At 42.1% G+C, this 13347-nt stretch overlaps 1 long non-coding RNA gene across 1 annotated transcript; it reads right to left on the bottom strand.

The window, feature by feature from the left end:
• Window positions 1–1708: 1708 nt before the first annotated feature.
• LOC113968415 lies at window positions 1709–12906 on the bottom strand. Its single transcript, XR_003534500.1, has 4 exons — window positions 7382–12906; window positions 6816–6864; window positions 4612–4768; window positions 1709–1886 (listed from the first exon to the last, which is right to left on the bottom strand). It is a non-coding gene; the product is annotated as an uncharacterized LOC113968415 (long non-coding RNA).
• Between the last annotated feature and the right edge of the window lie 441 nt (window positions 12907–13347).

Genomic DNA, 13347 nt, shown 5'->3' with positions numbered 1-13347 from the left:
GCCGCGCGGTCCGCCCGCCGCCGCCCGCCGCCGCCGCTTTTGTGGGGCGGCGCGGCCGCGGGCGCGGGAGCAGGTGCCCGGCAGCCGCCCGCAACGCACCGCACCGCAGCCCCGCACCTCGCAGCCCTCACCGCGCCGCGCAGGTAGGAGCGCCGGGGAGCGGCGGGGCGGGGGGCGCGGGGCTCGGGAACTCCCGCGGAGCAGCTCGGCGCGGACCGGGGTGTCAGGCGAAGGTTTCCGCGGTGCTCCTGGACGAGGCGGGCTGGAAGGGAGCGTGCTGCTGCGCGGGGCAGAGGCCTGCCGCCGCCCCCGAGCAGCTACAGCATCACCTGGGGTGAGCCCGCGCCCACCCCGCCAGAGAGTGCACCGAGGGATGGGACGCCACGGGTCCCCCTCCCCGGGGTGTCCAGGCTCCGCTGTCTCCTTCAGCCGTCTCGTTCGCATCCCGGGGAGGAACAGACCGCAATGCTTCCCGAACAAAAAACTCTTGACAGAGTCCAGAGCCTTTCCTGGCGGGCAGAGCACCCCGCTGTTAGAGAAAGTCACTACGTGCCCTGCCCACGGATGGGTCCAGCCCGGGGCGCGGTTGTAGGGCTGTCGTTGTTTCCTAAAGTGCCAAGATTGTTTTGTCTCTGTGGACATCTGACCAGTGTTCGTTCTGGATGTGCTGTCAAAAAAAATCATCACCCGGGATTGTAAATGAAGAAATTTACCGATGAAACGTTAGAAACAAACGACTGGAACAAAGTAATTTTCTAACTGGCAGATCTGTTTCTAAAGTTCAAACTTATATTCAGAGATAGAAACTTACATGGAGTTTGTAGCATCCTCCCTGGGAAACTGAATATCATCCCAAACTGGGCTTCTGTGCAAATCATTATGAATTTTGGTAACGGCTTTAGTTTATTTTACTGTGCTGTTCGACTGTGGGGTGCATAAGTTTTTGCCTGGGAAATCGATCTCTCTTTCTGAAAACTGCTTTAAATAAAATTTTCTTCATATTACTGCCCTGCTAAGTTAAATGTGCGTCTGTAAAGTTACTCAGAGTGTCTGCGAAGTATCCGAGTTTGCCCGTGGGTTGGTACTGGCTGGCTCTGAGGGGACGGGATGTAGCGGTAACCAATGGCATCAGGAGCCTCCTCAGGGAGGATCAAAGTACCACGCACCTACTTTAGACATTCAGCAGTGAAGCGCTCTGGAAACCAAATTAGTGGCAAAATGATTATAGGGGAAGGACAGTGGTCAGAGAGGAGTTGGGGAGATAATAAAATAGAAACAAAAACTCTCCTGAGAAGTAGAAAATGAGATAAAAGTGAGTGGGCGGAGTCACTTCATGTAAGACATAAGCTTAAGATTTGCAATGTGTTAGTACTGTTGACGGTCTTAAGTGAGTTCGAAGTCAGAATCAGAAACTTTAAAATAAAATTAATATTTCTAAGGGGTACTAATAAGGCTAAAGCAAATAAAAATCAGCAAAAATGAGCATTTTACATCCTTGTCAGAATTGACAAAATGACAAGGGGGAACGTAAAATGAAGGAGCAAGACTCTGCCCTTTTAATTTTTTTGAGGGCTTGACTCAAAAAAACCCATACCCGTTCTTTCAACATACATTGCTCTTTCTTATGTAAAAAAATACTCATATATTACTCTTATAAGACACTTCTTGTGCATGACAGAAGTCAATTCTCTTGTGCTAAAGAGCTCTTTATTTTTAGCTTGTGTATTTGAATCCAGGAGAGTCTTCCCTCCTGAGCTGGAAGTTGCTTGATGTTTAGTGGTGACCCCCCTGGCAGGAAACTGGGTGGGCCTCCCACCCCTAACCACCTTGACCACTTTGAGGGCTTTGATGGACAGAGTTACCAGAAGGAACGAGAACAGGCGGGCCTGGAAAAATGAACAAATTGCTTTACCAGGAGCCCTATTCCTCACACAGGAGGTGGGCAGACAGGCAAGGGGGAGATGTAAAGATTCCCGTGCCAGACACCCTCGTTGCCACCGGCTATCAGTCTTGCACACTTGACTAGCACTGTAGCACCCAGCTTCTGCAGTTCTGGCTGGAATAAAGTAACACCTGCCATGCAAATGAGACATGACTTCATTTTCATTAAATGTCACATACAGCGCTTGGCAGTTGTATTGACAACAGTCTCTGGGTCGTACTGGGAACAAAGAAGAGAGGCTCAGCAGGAGGATGTAGGGACTGATATATAAGAACATGGCGTAATTAGTGATGTGTGGCAGAGAGCTCCCAAGCTAGGAGTGGAGATCTGCAAATTCAGATGTTTACAGAGGGCCAGGAATTATGTTACCCATCCAATTACAAACTACCTTGTTAATGTCATTGAGATACAAAACGGCAATTGTCAATCAGATACAATGGAAATGGTGTCAAAGTATTTACAAACTAATGGATGTTGTAGATGTTAGACTGAAACTAGGGTATTTGTCAAGCAGAGCTCTTTGATGTTTGCTTTTAAGAAAAAACTTTTGTGACTATGGAGAAAATATGTAAACTGTGCATTGTGTGGTAACTAGCTACAACCCCAATGTTGACAGATTGACCACAGACTCTTCGTTTGTAGAACTTCCCTAATGTTTCAGCCAAAGAAAACAAACAAACAAGCAAACAAACAATATAGAAATAATCTGAACAGAAGAAAATAATTGGGTGATCTTCATTAAGTTTCTGAAGAACCGCTTCAGGACTGGATACTATCCTGCTCAGATCACAAGATGGTTGCTTATTTTGTTCCAGAAAAAAACTATGGAGAGCCAGAAGTAAGTTTAAAGCTCAGAAGTCCTGAGCTGTTATCTGTAGAAACCAAAATATAGTTTAGCCACAAAGCAGTTTAAATCAGGAGCAGCAGCAGCATTACCTGCCCTCCATTAAACTATCAGTGAACCTTAATCCTGTTTTAGGAAAATGGTCCTTAGAAATTCAATCTCACTAGGCATTTAACTTCAGCTTCACTTATGAAGAAAGCCTCTAAGGGCGAAGGCATCAGCTTCTCCAAAAACAAGTACAGAGAAATCTACTGGAAACCTTTATTTTTCCTTTGAGAGAATAATTTAGTAAGAGTTTAGCTAGCTGTGTATAAAATCACCTTTTCACTGACTACTTGCCTTTTGATTTAATCCTTCTTGAGTAAGAAATGCAAAGTCTGGCCTATAACTGGATAACTTATATGAAATTCAGTTTGTTCACAGTTCTGAAAATGCAGTTTGTTCACTGCTATATTAGCTTATGAAGTATAAACAGCAAAAAGCAATTCGAGGATTTATATATGCCCATATAAACTTAAGATACTTGTCTTCCCAAGCATCTGCTGGGATTCCTTACAAAGTCCGAAGATGTGTGAAAATGAGATTTAGTGCAAAACAACTCTTGCTGATCCACACTGTGGCCTATGTACAATCATCTGATTTGCTGTTATAAGAGAGGCTTGCATGTATTTATGGTGATTTGCTTATGGTGTCACCTTCAGCTTCCACAGCAAACAGTTAAGGTAACTCAAAGAGCAGACTGAGTTCACTGAGAGAGTGCACAGCAGGAGCAGATGAACTGCTAGGGTGCCATCCAGCAGAAATTATCTGTAGTGTTCTACACTCTGTAGAATGACAAAGGCCAGAGACTTGCTGTGCCACGTGCCTGCCAGTGCAGGTCATACTCAGCAGACAAAAGACAGAAAATGGCACAGACAGGCTGGTTCGGGTGCCAGAGGAGAACACCACCAGCCAAGGGAATTCTCTCATGATCACTTGTGCTTGCAGGAGAAAGAGGGCATTGCTGAGGGTAAAACCCACCAATAGATGGACAACTAGATAGTGCATATGCTTTCCAAGGTGTACACCTGACAATAACTGCCAGGTGAGCATTTGCCTATACTCATATCTAAATGTTCTGTGATTTTATTTGATCAAATGAAACCAGATTGCTTCTCAACATTAATCATGCACTCCTTCCTACAGAAAAAGAGTTCTAATTTTTACTTTCAGATCTCACTTCAGGCTAGACAATATCAAACAAAATAAGCTTAGTGTTTTCCCTGAACCTCCATGTGTTTTGAAATGTTCAAAAAGATTGTGATAAAATGTTGAAATAAAAATTCAACTTTTGCATTCAAAATAGTGGCAAACCCAAGTATCAGGAATGGAAATTTTTGGTGGATACAGGTAGTTGCAAACTGAAGGTCAAAGGGGAAACAGTTACACAATCTTAACCAAAGTGTGGATTGCAGCAGTAAATTAATATCAGATTATCTACCTTGAAGGATCCTTGGGCTACACATGTATTTGAGTTTGTATAGTTTGAAGAATAACAAAGTTATTAAGCTTATTAAGATAAAGTGGATAAATGTCACCTGCTGCATTTTACTGATTGCCTGCAAAACAGTATTTGACTTCTGATGTCCCATATATATTACATAGGGCAAATTTAAAACTGGGAAAGAATATTAGCTCACTGCTAAGGACATTTGAAAACACCATCCTTAAGACAATTGTTAAACATTCTGGTTTATACAAGCATTATTGTTCATGTGTAGTATAGCACTCTCAAGCTTTTCTTTTTTTTTTTTTTTTGTAAAGTAACGTTGGATTTCAGTCTTACCTTGAGATGTCTGTTTTACAGCTGTATTTACTGATGACGTGAGGTGATTTATTACTTGCTTGGGATATCAGCAGATTTTCTTTCAGGTACAAAAAATTCCTAAGTGAGCGATGATGCCAAGGTCAGAAGCTTGATTTGTTTTTCTTGTCACAGACTTCTGTCAGAACAAGTGCATTGTTACAAATGAATAACTCAAACTGGAAATTAGTTCCCATTCAGATTGGTAATTATATTTTAACAGGGCAAAATCCCAACCCAAGCTGCCAGAGAACACTCAGCTGAAGCCAACATGGACTGGAACAGCGTGTGTGCTCACTGTAATTGTAAATCGGGCCACCTCGGTCATGCTGCCTCTTCAAACTTAAAAGAATTAAGACCAAAGCTGTCCAAATGTTAACTGAAACTCCTAATAATTAAGGGTTATTAGGTGCTGTTGGCTGGCCTTATTTTCTACTGCAGTGCACTTGTATTTGTGGATTCTATTTATACACAGAATTAAGAGCTCTGTTTGAACAGGTAATCCAATCTCCTCTGTGTAATTTAGCCAATGATTTTTTTTCCTGGCCCTTAATTTTGGCTATGTTTCAGGGTGTATGGTGCAACTGCAATACTAAAAATAATCTCATTCAATATACTTTGTCTGAAAGGATAAACCAGGCCACCTTACAAATGCTGGATAAAATTCTGATTTTTTTTTTCCTTACGGAGGAAGCCCCAGAGGTGCTGAGGGGAACTTTTTCTGTGTGCATCTTTCCCTCTAGTGGCTGCTCTTCTTGGGAAAAAGCAGCAACAGCAACACTTCAGCACTTCTGTATTGGGTACGAAGTGATGAGCAGGATGGAAGGAAGGAGACAGGCAGACAAACTTTTAGGTACCAGAAAATTCAAATCTCTTGAGCCATATGAAGACAAAGATACAGTAGCCTTGGATTTGACAATATTTTTGTGAAAAAATGCAATGTGTTCTTGAGATATTATAGTAATTGTGATCAGTTGCATACAAGACAAGCTTCTCATAGTCTCTCACACTGATCCTTTTTGTTGGTCTGTCATATTCTTAGTGCTTGCAGGACTCACGGAGTTGGAAAACATGTCAGTGACAGCCCATAAACCAGCTCTCCCTCTTGTATCCATTCCGTACACTTTTCTCCTGTCTGCTACATGCTTTCTCCCCTTTGTCCTTTTCATCAGCATTAAACCCCAACCAAGTCACCATGTTCATTGCTTCCTGTTCAGCTGTTCCTTGTCTGGGATTAGTGTCTATCATACACCCCAGCACCCCTTCCCAAATTGCTATCAAAGTGATGACTTAAAGCCACAACCATTAGGAGAATGCGGTGGCTGAGACAGCACTGCAGAAACACAGATACCCCCAGGCAGAAAACAAGGCTGCAGGGGTACAACCAGCACATGGAATATTTCATGAGGACTTATTTCTTGTCTGCATGCGGCAGTGAGTGGTCACAGGCAATGAAGACAATGCACTGAATTGTATCTCTGGCCAGCTTTTCCAGGTGTTGAACCAGTGACTGAAAAACCAACCAAAGCCAAACAAATAATAAAAAAAAACCAATCAAAAAAACCCCCAAAACCAGAGAGGGAGGAAAAACATGCTGGAAACATTCATATCTCATATGGATGCCAAACTGAGAGAGTTTTCCAGCCCTTTAGCTGAGATGTCTTTATTCCTCTTTGCTTACTCTCACCCCTTTGCTTTCTTCCATTTTTGCTAGTTTTATGGCAGAGTTGCTTTCTCCAGCCATACTCATTTATTCTGGCTCAGAACAGAATGGTTCAGTCCTTGTAACCTACAGTAGCTGGGAGATTCCCTTAACAGTTGTCATTTACTGCTCTGACACTGTATGATAACAAAGGCTATTAAATACCTTCTCTTTTTCACTGCAGATATTGGACATATGTGGTACCTGGCACAGAGACCATTACAGGGCAACCCCAGGGTGCATCCCAGGGCAGACTTCCATCAGAAATCAAAATCTGACAGGACAATGATGACTAGCAGATCTAGGGGGTTAACTTGTAACCATAAGTTACCAGCAATTAAAATCCTGAAATGTTAATATTTCATTCAGGGCTTCTTCTGAGTAACTTATTTGTTATTCAACCAGTAAAGTCTGTAGCCTTCCCAGAAGAATTTAGACCAACCCATGGTTAAAAAATAAATCTTTATAATAATGGATTACTTACAAGATCTTTGAACTTCTACTGGGACAATTCTCGCTGCAGTTATTTCTCTCTAGGTTTGAATGGGAAAATTATTAGTACTTATGTCTATTTTCAGCAAAAAAGTAAAACAGTAAATTCCATTGAACACTGACTACAGCTACTTTTTAATCATAATATTTTACAAATTCCCCACCAGTGAGCTCATTAGTGCAAATGATAGAGCCTTATCTCAGGTTTAAAGTCAGCATTTTTCCTTAGCTACCAAGCAGCCTGTTTTCTTTCGTGACATGGTAATGGAGGACTTTACTCCAGAGAGCAGGGAAAATATTCCTCTCTCTTCTTGCAGGGCAGTTGAGTAGGGCTGGTAAAAACCAAGCAAAGCAAGTGGGATTTCAGTGCTGTCGGTATCCTTCTGGAAGCCTTTTCTAAAAGGAGAAGGAGAGCAGTGCATATTGCACCACAAGCCTGTTGTGAGGGGTAGATGTCGAGGGACGACAGAGGAGGAGAACTATTTCTAAGGAAAATAATAGGCTCTCTCTATTCTACCCTCCAAAATCTTAGTGACATACAAGCACTACATAACATACATTGTGGTATCCCAGGAAAGCATCAGTGCTCCTCATCACACACTGGTACCTCACCAGAGCTGGAACACTTCAGAGTCCTGCTGGCAATAGCCAGGGGTGGTGGAGGTCTCCTGCTGACTTTCCAGGAGCATCTGCAGAGGTGGTGGTAAGAGGAACGGGGTTGAGCTCTTACTGGCAACTACGGATACAGATAACACTTAAAAATATTCAGTTGAAAATTATTACTTCATATTACTTCAGTGGCAGAGAGAGGGGAATGGGAGGGCAAAACCTTGACTACCAAATTCTCCTGACTTTTGGCTGAAAACTACTAGCCCAGTAACTGTAGGGTAAAGCTGTCAGCCAGCATATGGACACTGTTCCATACTGGTTACTGAACTCTGCTTTTAATGTATAGTGATCTCTTGCATTCATCACAGTGCATCAAAATAATGTAATGAACACAGTCAAGGGCTGAAGCTGGATTGTTCAGAAGGCTCAGTGGGTTTGAGTGAGCTGTTCAGAGCGGGGGGGACTTGTCATTATGTCCAGTGTTCATCTGCTGCTTTCTGAAATCATAATATAGGAAATTTCCATCTTCCATGCACTCGTGGTATTTTAAGGAGTTGTTTGTGGCTCTGAATGAGAGCCCACCCCCAGTACTCATTCAGGCAAAATCCCATTTGGCTCTCGGCAGCGCTGGGGAGCCCAGCTCGTGTGTGTGTGTGTGTGTGTGTGTGTGTGTGTCTGTGTGTGCCCCCACAGCTCCGGGACTCCGAGCGGGTGCTGGTGTGCCGGGCTCCCGGCGGGGGCCAGAGGGCTGCGGTGGCTCTGCTCCGACCTCGGTGGCAGGGAAGCTCAGGGCAGTTTGCTTGAGTGACACGAGAGGGGAAAATCCGAGAGCTGCAGACTGGAGAGCCTTTTCTGGCGAAACACGAGCAATCTCCAGCACTGCAACAAACAAAATAACAAACAAGGGGAGGTGGACACGTAGATTTTGACAGTTTGAGTTAATAAAGTCTGGAGGAACATAGCTGTTTGTGCCATCGACTCAGCAAAGATTTCTGAAGGAAATCTTCTGTACCTAGAGCCAAGTGCAATCTAGTTTTAAAAAAAATCCTGGAAGTCGAGGAGGAGAGGATACCTCTCATAGAAGACAAAATGTCTTCAATTGACTAATTGGAACAACATTGCTTAAATATTAAGCTGTGAAACAAAAAGTCATTGTTAATTTGGCTGGGGCTAAGCAGTGCATTCCCTCCTCTCAATTCTAGATTTCTGATTTTCCAGACAGCTGGACCTGTGTTTCCCCGACATAGGCAGCTGCCCCCTACAACAGCATCCTTTGGTGTCCTGATTCCCTGTAAAGCTCCATCCAAAGCCTATCGGACTAAGAGTCCATTTTTTCTTTCATCATCTCTCAACCTTGAATTTACCTCACCTCGGTGGACTCAGATGTTTTGTCATTTCTGGAGCTGCAATTGCACTACAAGATTAGGGCAGAAAAAGAATAAAGAGAACTGTTTCACATGAAGAGGACTTTTAGATTTCCATTTCTTTTCAGATGCACAGAGCACAGGGAAGTACCTTTATGCTGCAGGAAGCTCTGGGCTGTTACAAGGCTCAGGGGAGTAGAGAAGGGATTTTTTTGTTTGCTGAGCAACACAAGGACCCCCCTCCATGGTACCAGTGTGAAGGGTGACTGGGCTATGTAGGCAGATCTGCTCTTCCTCAAGGGCTAAATCTACTTGTTTTGGAAACTGGTGATATATGTGAACTTAGGGGAGATACTAAATGCACTTCATGTAGATGTGGTTGCTACTTGAGCCAAATTCTTATTTACACTGGAGTAAATTTTGCATATATATTAAATACCAGAGAGGTGGAAAGAATTGTTGATGCAAATGGGTACCTAGTTCTTCATCAACACTGCCTCCACATGTACGCTTCATCCCCTGAAACAAAAAATCCAAGTTAAGCCTGTCACAAATATCATATTTTCTTACACATTCCTTCCTCTAACTATATCCACAAGCAGATTGTCCATCAGTGCTGCAGGCAGCTTGTGACAAACTGCTGTTTCAGTAATTACTGAGGGTCTGTATCACATTTGTGATGCTGTTCACCGGGGGGTTGTTTCAAACTTAGAAAGACAGCCATCATCATTTTTCTTCTGAAGCTGAGACCAAGACTGAGTTACTGGGCTGGCCACTGACTGGCTCAGCAGATCAGCAGTGGCACCAAACATATTGTATTTATTGAATATTATGAGGGGAACAACGAGCTGTAGGATGGTAACAGCAGTGATACAAAGGGAGCTAGACAGCACCGGATAAGGAGTCCAGTCAGGTATTGGCCAGTCACCAGGATGAGTATATTTATAACAAAGATCATTTGAGGGTCATAATCGGGACATAAAGGGAATCTGCTTTGTTTGCACATCATCATCACCATTGTTCAGCACATCTTTAGGGTACAAATATGCTCATGTATTTTCCAAGATTTTACTAAAAAGAACAATTTTCTTTTTGCACATGGTGACTTCTTTATTCTTCTATCAAGTAAGCTGGGAGTTCTTCATTTAGGTTATGTAAAATATTTACCTATGGAGAAGCTTACCTGCATTCAATGACTCTGCACCACACCATTTTCTTACAGGGTCAGCAAAATTCTTAAAGGCTGGAGTGTAAAAATTGTGTTGCACTGCATTTGTGCATTGCCTTTCCTTTATCCAGAGAAATTCACCTCACTTGCCTCCGTCCTTTTGCATAGTAGGTTTTATTTACAAATTGGCAGTAAAGTGCTGTAGTCTCTTTGACAGTTTGCAATTAATTGCACACAATCTGTTTAGGCTTCAAGATGCACCCTTCATAAATGATGATATATTCCAAAAGGCAGCCCAATTGGCTGCTTTGCATATTGCATATATTTTTCATATTTCTGAGACAGGACATATGCAAAATCATTTTACTGTGGCACAAACACAGGAAAGATTATTTGAAAGAAAGGCCAGAGGCCAGAGGTTCTGTATCTAATTCTTTCACTCACCTGCTGCAGACTGTAAGTCATCTAATATTTCTCTGCCTTTCTTCTGCATCTGCACAAGGTTGTTTATTCTTCTAAGAGCTGGAATTCAGTGAATGAAACTGTAATTTATTATTATTAATATATTCCAATAAATGATTGCAGTGCTTTAGCATTGCTTTAAAGTCAGTCAAGTATAAAAGAAATAGAGAATTGTAAGAAACGGCCGTTCAGTCCATCTGATATGTGTGCATTGAAATGCTTCTTGTGGAATGACCTCCCCCGACCAAGAAACTGATACAGGAGTATGTACTAAATGGATCCCAGAGTCTTGAGAAGCTTCATCTCCTTTCCCTTATCTTGTGTAAAGAGTGACACGAGTCATGTGGCCCAAATCAGTAACAGCAACTTTTACAACATAAAGCATTAAAATATGCCAGTAAATATCTTATATTGACATCATACCTATCACCATTCTTACAAGAAGCTCCTACCTATTTTCATTTTTCTCTCTTTCCTCCCACCCTGCCTTCCTGTTTTGAATTAATGGACAACTCTCAGAAAAGCAACATACACTTTAATGATACATGTAGTACTATAATTGAATCAAACTATTTTGTTTCCCCAAAATGCTATTCTTTATTTGCTGGCAGGCTGCTTGTTTGTGATCCTAACATTGTCACATCAGGAAAGCCTTCTTAGTCATAAAATATCTATTGTAGAGGAAGTACTATTGGTTCTGCATGGGGCTTTTTAGCAGTAATTATGTACAGCTTTTAGTAATTTTGAGTCACCCAAGCATCATTGATACAAACCATTTGCAATGACATGCAATGATGCCTGCACAGTATTTTTACAAGCAAAATAAAATAAGACATTTTGGTGGTAACATGTAAATTAGCCTTGAGGCTTGCAATGTAATGCTCATCAAGTGTGTAACATTTAATTACAAGACCACTGAGCATGAGTGAGATCCCCTGAGCTTTTCATCCCTACAATAGAAAGATTCTCTCACTGAACTGACGATTTGGATCCTCTCATCAGTTGCTCATCTCTCAGCAGGCCAAACTGGCTTTTAAGGGTCTGATGTCTTTCAGGACCCTATTTAGTGGAGTACTTCATGTTACTGGTGCTTGAGGTACCTTGTTGAATCCCATCTGCAGGGAACTGAGAACAGCAGGCACAAGGTATAACATACTATCAGCCCATAATCAGAGGGGTTTGCATCTAAAGTAGAAGAGCTCAGGCTGGGCCATTCTGATTTCTACCTTAATAAACAAAATTGTACTACACTTTAGGAGTTACTTAAAGTGCAGTGTCTTCATACTGGTTGCTTTTGACATATCCAAATGTACAGCAGCACAGAAAACTCCAGCGTTCTGTGTTCTGCACTGAATCAGTGCAATTTGCATCCACTTGTGCATAGAAGCATAGATTAGATCTTTCATTGGGTCTAGCCTACATCACTAGCACAAACAAACCTAAAATATTATTTGTCTCAGCCTTTACGTCTTGATACTTCTGAAAAGGTAGTGAATGCTTTGTTGGGGTCCAGGTTTCAAGCTGGGTGCCTGTTTTCTTCATCTTGACCTCTGAAATTCCCGGGGTGGCTGGTGTGGCCAACGAGTGGTACAACGAGAGAGAAATGCCCCAAGCCAGATAAAATACAGGCATAAGTCCTCCAAGCCCATTTAGGCCTATATAACTGCCTGTCCTCTGCAGATAGCTTGCAATCCTTTTGTTGGGGCTGCCAGTGGGGGTCCACTGACAAAGCAGAGGACTAGCAAGTGCCTAAGAAGATGCACGTTCTGTCTTTGATGAGCTACTCTAAAAAAGTAAAGTAAAAAAAAACCCCAAACCCAACAAACAAAAAACCCCCTAACACAACAGAAAGATAAAGGGCAAAATATACAAATATGATAAACTATATAACAGTGTAGTCTTGCTCAAAATTTTAAGGGGTTCCTCATTTTTGAGTTTTGAATACTTCAAGCTGACAAAATTAATATGTAAAGAGGAAGGAAAGTTTAAAGTGTTTGATTACAAAAATTGATTGAAATTAATTAACTTCTTGATTACAAGACTCAAACAGAAAGCTATTTCAAAATCCAAAGTGTATGCAGTTTTCCAGTAAGTTTGAGAGAGAAAACATTACTCTCTAGGTTTGCTGGAGATAGGAGTTTCATTTTCAGTATCTGTCCAGTATAGCAAATGTATTTGATAACTTACTTGTTACAGACAGCATTATATGTGTGTTGTCCCAGTTCTCTAGACCCTGGAAAATGAGAAGCCTGAAGAACTGGTAAGGAATATGACTCGATCTGAGACTGCTACTGTTAATGTTCTGAAATGTCTTGCCTTCCCAATACTGAAGTGTTACCTTTTTATGCAAATGGTAGTCACAAAAGCATGTTCAAGCTATGCTATTTCATGATTAGTATTCTCACGTCCAATCAATAAATCCCCAGAGTCTCCCCCTGAAATGGCCATGTTGCTCAGTCTCTCCAGTAGGGAGGTCTATTTAGCAGTAGGTTTTCAGCAAACCAAAATGTGGAATCAATACCCTGAGAATAATCTGCCCACTTGTCCTTATGAAATATTTGTATTTTTCCATGCAAGTTCTGACAGACCAAATGACTTTTCCAATATGTAAGGGTTTAGTGCCTTGTATGGAAATGCATCAACAATACAATTGCCAGCCCATCTGAGAGGATCTCTCAAGGTCACTGGTGAATTGACTGAAGAGCTTCAATGAAACTTAAAAGTCATACAGATACAGATCACTCACCTGAATGGTTACAAACTGCCTGTGAGCTACTACAATTTGTAGGTGAGGGTAGTCTGGGTAGGACATGGAGCTTTCCTCTCCTGAGCTCGCTGCACACAGCTTCTGTTACATGAGACAGAAATGGAACACCTCTCTGCTGTATGCATACCTTCCCTAGGGAAGGGGCACTGATACC

The sequence above is a fragment of the Neopelma chrysocephalum genome, unplaced genomic scaffold, assembly GCF_003984885.1.
Source record: "Neopelma chrysocephalum unplaced genomic scaffold, ASM398488v2 Primary Assembly neopelma1_68, whole genome shotgun sequence".
Taxonomy (NCBI): Eukaryota; Metazoa; Chordata; class Aves; order Passeriformes; family Pipridae; genus Neopelma; species Neopelma chrysocephalum.
The sequence above is the reverse complement of the archived record's forward strand: the minus strand, read 5'-3'. Positions and strand labels throughout refer to the sequence as shown.